This window comes from Pongo pygmaeus, chromosome 2, assembly GCF_028885625.2.
Source record: "Pongo pygmaeus isolate AG05252 chromosome 2, NHGRI_mPonPyg2-v2.0_pri, whole genome shotgun sequence".
In the NCBI taxonomy this organism is placed as follows: domain Eukaryota; kingdom Metazoa; phylum Chordata; class Mammalia; order Primates; family Hominidae; genus Pongo; species Pongo pygmaeus.
In genome coordinates, this window is record NC_085930.1 from 179,087,808 (window position 1) to 179,095,419 (window position 7,612).

Genomic DNA, 7,612 nt, shown 5'->3' on the forward strand with positions numbered 1-7,612 from the left:
TATTTCTGAAATAAAACTATGTTATGACTGAAAGTGACTGGAGGACTCCTTTTTATCTGAGAGGGAGGTGAAAAGTCATAGTATCCACTTGAAATTTCATCCAAGGGGTGAGGAAGTTATCTCTGCAAAGCAGGTTTGAGCTGGCAAGGTGGAGTGCTCTCTGCTCACACCCTGTGGAATATCACATTTTCAACTTGATGTTTAACAGAATGTCTCTGAAAGGATAAACAAGAAAATGATGACAATTTGCTCAAGGAGGGGATTGGCTAACGGGATATGAAGAAGTCTTCTTACTATATACATTCTTGTACATTTTGAATTTTTAACCATGAGAATATATTTTCTATTTAAAAAATTTACATTTAAAATGAGCAAACTCTAGTAAGCAGCCTCTGAGATGGCCCACAAGGATCCCTGCATCCTGGTATCCCAAGCGCTTGTGTGATCTACTCTGCTTGAGGGTGGGCTGGCGGTATTGAGGCTTTTCTAACGAACAGAATACAGAAGTCGTGATAGATGGGATGTCACTTTTGTGGCTTCTGTCTTGGGTGCTCGCTCTCTCTCTCTCTCTCTGGATTTCTCACTCTTGGGGAAGCCAGATTCTTTGTCTCCAGGCAGCCCTGTGGAGAGCCTCACATGAACTTGGAAATGGATCTTCTGACGCTGCCAACAGCCATGTAAGGAAACTCGAAGGTGCCTCAGCTCCAGCCCACAGCTTGATGGCAGCTCATGAGAGACCCTCAGCCAGAGGCCCCCAGCTAAGCCACTCTGGATTTCTGACCCACAGAAATTGTGAGAGAATAAATGTGTGTTGTTTTCAGCCACTAAGTTTTGAAGTAATTTATTTCACAATAATGGAGTACTGAAACAAACAAATTAAGTTGCATTTAGTAAACACAAATTGCATGCTACCCACATTCACTTTTTGATTTGGAAGGTGGGCTTTTGAAATCATTTTCCTACAAGTCTAATTTAGTTAAGCTTCCATTTCTTTCATTTTCACTAAGACAACAGGTTTTTCTTCTGATATTAAAAACTGTATCAAACCATCACATATATTTGTGAATTGTTACTTTACTCTCTTGGTCCCTTTGCAGAGAGAGACAGGGACAGACAGAAAATCCTTCCATATTTCAAAAATATGTCTTCTTTTATAAGTTGTTTAAGAAGGCAATAAGCCAATGAATAACGAGTGGCAAGATTTTTACTAAAAATAACTTGAAAAATGCTTCACTTCCTCTTTCCCTCTTTTTATTCATCTGATGCTCAGTGTACCGAAGAACTGTTTGGTCATGTGACATTTCACCTGCTATACTACCCAGCATACAGAAGTTTCACAAAATGCCAGGTGTGAGTTACAGATGCTGTGGTGAGGGATAAAAAGAAATGCTTAATATTTTTAATGGCAAAGTGATAATGAGGTTCAATCACTATGATGACTTTTGAGTTTCGTATTGCTGCTAAATAAGTCCATTGAGTTGGTAATTGATTGATTTGCACAGATGTATCTCAATGTTGCTCTAAGGAAAATGTTCCGATATGCCATCTTGGCATGTACTATCACCAGAAAAAACCACTGTGCTTAATTTTAGATTCATGCATTTAAAAAAGAACCAGAAGAACACATGTAAAGGAGGCCCTCCCCAGCTCTCAGTACTCTTCATTGGAAGAGAATAAAACTGAAATTGCTTGTCCCCGCCAAGATTGCCTTCTACCCAGATTAAAGACTCCTGGGTACCTTTTAACAAAAGGGACACTTTATGAACAGATTATTTTGGAGGGTGAGGATTTTTATTTACATTATCATCTAGAAATAGTTTTTAACTTTTTCTCAAATGCTGCTTTAGGCTTGAAGCATACTCTGCACTCTTTATGAATAAAAAACAAAGCAACAACAATGACAACTTCTCTCTTGTTGGAAAACCATCACAATAAAATTATGTTTGATAAATAGGGAATTATGACTTATGAAATACGTTTAGACTGATTGAGTAAATATCCAGGCAATGGAGTACTATGCAGCTGTTTCCTTTAGGGAAGTATTATAGCTATTAAGGAGAAATAATAGAATTTGAATATCACCATTATGCACCCCTAAAACATAAGTAATCTAGGCAATAGTCATCAATGGCTGCTAACATCTCAAAAAGAGAAATAACCAGACATCATGTGCCATCTGATGGAAATCCATGAAACCCCATATGAATGAAAGTCTTACCAAAAAAAAAATTAACGTGAGTCGAAATAAACCTCTAGATCCAAAAACCAATTTACAGGAAATATAGGGAACAAAGGAACATGTTAAACATCACTGCAGTTATAAAAATAGTAAAAATCCAAATTATGGGGAACTATAGTAGAAATGACTTGATTTTCTCCAACAAATAAATGCAAGGGAATGGGAAAAGGAAAACCTGTAGATTAAAAGAAAGATACTTAAGATTCAAATAACCCAGATGTAAAAGTTTTGGAAATAGTGGTGATGGTTGCACAAAATTCTTAATATAATTAATACCACCAACTTGTATGTTAAAATTACAAATTTTATATATTTTTTACTAAAATAAAATTTGTTGAATTCAAATCACCCAATATAATCATGAAACTTATTTAAACCCTTTTTCAAATACATTGTAAAAAATGAAACAATTAGGGAAATCTGAACACAATTTGGGATATTCAATGATATTAAAAATTACTGTTATTTGTTAAAAAATATAGTATTGTGAGCTTTTTTAAAAGACTTCTTATTTTTTAAAAATATATACTGAAATATGTACAGATAAAATGATATATGTTGTATCTGGGATTAGATTTGATCCTGCCTCCAACCTAATAAATTAGCCTGTTATTATTTTATGGAGACTGGCAGAACACATGAGCCTCTTGGGTCAGAGACAAAGAACTTTATTACTCATGACACAGTAGCAGCATGAACATCAGCATATGTGTACTGGTTCCTTTTGCCCCCAGGTGCTACAAGAGCAATACAGAGGGGCCCAGAGGCTACCTGCCCATACAGTGGGTTTGCTTCACAGCTGAGGAGCACAACTTGGGGAAACCACCAATTTTATAGCAAGCAGTAAGCAAGCCTGCTCTTTGTTCAGGGGTGGTGATGGGTGTGGAAGGAAGGATTACCCATTTTTTAAGGTTACCAGCTACATAATCAACCTTGAAAAATTGTTCTGATAAAAGACTAGTTAGGGCCTTGCAGTCTCTTGGTCCACCCAGCAAGATGTGTAGAAACAAGAGTCCCAAAAAAGAGTATTTCTCCCAGTAATATCGTGACAAGGATTTGCTTCCAAAAATCTATTGAGTGGGTAGGGTTCAGGTAGATTACTGGGACTATGGGTGAAATAAGTTCAGTCATGAGTTGATACTTATTGAAGCTGTGTTTTGACTACATGAGGTTCACTATTCTATTCACTCTACTTTTGTATATATTTGAGGTTTTCCATAATAAAAGTTTTAAAAAATCTGTTTACTAAACAGCCAACATATAGCTATAAGAGTTATAGAATAAGTGTGGATACCAATGTTTAAAAAACAGTATAGGGCTGGGCGTGGTGGCTTATGCCTGTAATCCCAGTTACTCGGGAGGCTGAGGCAGGAGAATCACTTGAACCTGGGAGGCGGAGGTTGCAGTGAGCCAAAATTGTGCCACTGCACTCCAGCCTGGGCAACAGAGCAAGACTCAGTCTCAAAAAAAAAAAAAAAAAAAAAAAAACCTATATTTTTAAATACATGAAATCTTTTTAATTCCATTAAATTGTTTCCATTAGTTATTTAAAATATATGGAATATTTTACTCTGCCCACTAACACTAAAAATGTATTATACTTCAAGCAAATGCAGTTTCTCATTATGGTAAATATGTTCACTGTTATTTTATTACAGATATATGAAAGATCTGTTTTATAGAGAGTTGCAGTCAATTTGCTGGACTTATCCAGCATATCCTCTGGAAAGGGAATCCTCTACATAAATCAACACAAGGTCCAAGGTCTCCGATATGTCTGATAATAGCCACAGGATGTCATTGTGCAGGTGTGAGAAACTCATCTCCCGAGTAAAGGAAATAGTTTACTTGAACATCATTGAATGCCATTTTGAAAAAATATGGATGGTTTTAGATTTTTTAACTACATATACATTTTTTTTTTTTGAGACAAAGTCTCGCTCTGTCACTACATATACATTTTAAACTACGTTTCTAAAATAGTTCACCTTCCTCTTTGGCTCATTTCTTAATAGGTGACTTTATTTTGCTAGCTGGGGTTACAAAAAGTTTATTAAACTGATTGTTGAATTAAATAGCTATTTGTTTCATAGTGCTAGAAGTTATTCTCATCAAACAAAAAAGCATAAAACACTTGGTTACTGTAAAAAAAAAAATTCTTACCAGTTTTTTAATATACAGGCATACCTTATAGATATCTGAGATTCAGTTCCAGACCACTGCAATAAAGGAATTTTCTGGTTTCCCAGTGCATATAACAGTTATGTTTACACTATACCATAGTTTAAGTGTGCAATAGTATTATGTCTTTTAAAATGTACTTACCTTAATTTAAAAACATCTTATTGCTTAAGAAAAAGCTAACAAAGTGAGCACATGCTGTTGGGAAAACAACACCCATAGATTTACTCAACTCAAGGTTCCCACAAACCTTCCATTTGTAAAACATGCCGTATCTGCAAAGCACAGTAAAATGAGGTATGTTGATACGTTAGCCCTTAGTCCTTGGTAAGAGAGGAGAGATACACACTATAATTTATAATTCTTCTAATTATTTTCAAACTATTTTGGAGAAACATCATGGGAATACTAACTTTTTTACAGTATAAAAGTAAGTTAATCATTCTGTAGTTCCTGGACTAATCCTCCTCTTTTTTTAAATTTATATACTGCTTTATTTCCATAAGGATACACTGAAACATTAGACGATAACAGCTAATGACAGAACGTAGAAATGAGACATCAGCTTCTCTAACCACTCCTACAAGAATGTTAGTACACATAGTCATTACATGTTTACTTTTGATATTGTCTCATTATACTATATCATAAAATAATGTAGAATACAGTAAGTAGGTGATCCTGTATTTCAGGTAAGCGGTAGGTAGAAATCCGCATTTCCTCTTGAGGAAAATTCCTAGGAATCGCTATAGAAGGGACTTTGCAGCACTCATTAACACATGGACAAGAGCAGACAACTGCGTTACAAGGGATTCAACTCACCACTGCTCTGTAATGTCATATCCATGTTGATGACAGCCCTGGCACCTGCTCAACTCCCCCTATAGAGTTTTGCAGTTACTTCCATAGGATGAATTTCAACACTACAGGAACATCTGAAAGGGCTAGAATATTTTCATGCAGGCCAGGCACGGTGGCTCACGCCTGTAATGCCAACATTTTGGGAGGCCTAGGTGGGTGGATCACCTGAGGTCAGGAGTTCAGTCTGACCAATATGTTGAAACCCCATCTCTACTAAAAATTCAAAAGTTAACCGGGTGTAGTGGCTCACGCCTGTAGTCCCAGCTACTCAGGAGGCTGAGACAGGAGTATTGCTTGAACCTGGGAGGCGAAGGTTGCAGTGAGCTGAGAATGCGCCACTGCACTGCAGCCTGGGCGACAGAGCAAGGCTCCATCTCAAAAAATAATAATAATAATAAAATAAAATAAATAGAATATTTTCATGGAAGTTTCCAAACCTATAAACTATTTTGCTATTAATTAAAACAAAAATATTCCTAATTAAAAACAATAAAAAGGACATTAGGGTTAGTTTTGTTAAGTTTCCAGAAGTATTTGCTGTGACAATGTTCCTCTGAAACAGGCTCGTTTTCTCAGATCTGCCTACACTTCCCGAATCACCTGCATGTTCCATGCTTTAAGGTAGGAACACTCAGAAAACATGCCACACGGGGAAATCAAACATTAGTACGGTTTAGAATTACAGCTAAGTTCAAATGTTAATTTTCTGGGAGTGCATATTAGTCATTTGAAAGCACAAAATAACAGAAGGAAGGTCAGGGTTTTGATGAGGAAGTTAAATCATGCACGTCAGTAAGTTCTTTTCCTGCTCACAGAAGAGGGTGAGCAGCGAGTTGAAGCAGCCACTACAACTCTTGCATGTCGTGTGACTACACGGTAGGTCCCAGCTGAGCCGCAAGAAGCATCTCAGTGGAGGCTTTATCTCATATACTTCTTGGCTTACATCACTAAGTGGCTAAATGACTAGCACTTTTCTGCTCTGTGAGAAACATGCAGAAGAGTCAATCTACCTAAGTTTTCGTTTTTCAGTTGCAGCTGGACAGAAATTCACTTTGCTGCAGGGTTGCTTTTTGCTAAATCCTAACATGATCACTGTGTGCCCTTATTTGAGTAATACTGTAAAATGGGAGAAAAGACAGAAGGAGACCTTTAAAGAGGGGAAAGACCACTCTTCCCCATTGATGGTATAGGGCAGAGAGTAAGGACACAAAGAACAAAATTCAAATTGCATTTTACAGGGCAGGAGCCCCTGTCAGTTTACAACTTTTTGGCACCGTCAGGGCAATATACTTGGTCCTCGTGGAAAACAAAGTGCTTGTTGGCCAGATTCACAGAGCATTTTTTGCAGTGGAAGCAGCAGTCGTGCCAGGATTGTCCATAGGCCACTACACTGGAGCCTTTACCAAACCCAGTGATGGGGTGCTTGCATCCAGCACGCTTCTTGGCCACAAAGTTCTTGTAGCAATCCACACAGTTCTACTGGTCCTCCACAGTGGTGAAACGCTGCACAGCTGGCTTCTTAGAGCAGGTAACACACACAAAGCACTCGGCTTGCCAGGGCTCATCCTGGTGACTCCCCAAGATGCGATGGCCTTGTTGCACTTCACACCATGTTTAGCAAACATGGTCTCATGGCAAGTCACACAGTAGAAGTCCTTCCCTTTAGAGAAGAAGCTTCCAGTCCCCATGACTTGCTTGCAGTTGCTACAGGTGAAGCAGTCTTTGTGCGAGATGGTCCCCTTGTACTCCATTTTTGATCTCCTGCCACAAAGGCCTTGAAGCACCCCTTACACTTGGGAGAGTCCTCCTGAGTGGCGAACTTGTTGCACAGGATCTTGTTGTCCTTGGCCACAAAGGTCTCATTGGCAAGGGGTGAAGGCACTTGGCACAGTGGAAGCAGGAGTCATGCCAGAAGCAGTTTTTATAGTGCACCTCCTTGGAGTCCACACGGATGGGCTTGCAGCATTCCATGCAGGTGTTGGCACAGAACCTGTCAAAGCATTTCAGGCAGCAGTGGTGGTCACCCTTCTGCACATACTTTTTCCTCTGCAAGGGGTCCCTGCAGTAGAGACAGTCAAACTTCTCCACCATGGTGCCCACCTTATAGCTGGAGGGACCTCACTTTGGATGTGTGACAAATAGGATGTATTTGGCAAGGGCTGGATACGGTTGAAAACAACTTCCAACGTGCTGCCTGGGGATACTCACCCGCACAGCTGGCGGTGGCAGAGATGGCAGTGGCTGCAGACTGCCTCCTCTTTTAATATATGCATTGTATTCATTCTCTTTTGAAGTATCCCACAGATTCTCAGAATCAATTCTTCATTATGA

General features: G+C 38.7%; 1 pseudogene; it reads right to left on the reverse strand.

Moving 5' to 3' along the window:
• Positions 1-6,538: 6,538 nt before the first annotated feature.
• Positions 6,539-7,387, reverse strand: LOC129033603 (four and a half LIM domains protein 1-like; annotated as a pseudogene).
• Positions 7,388-7,612: the final 225 nt, after the last annotated feature.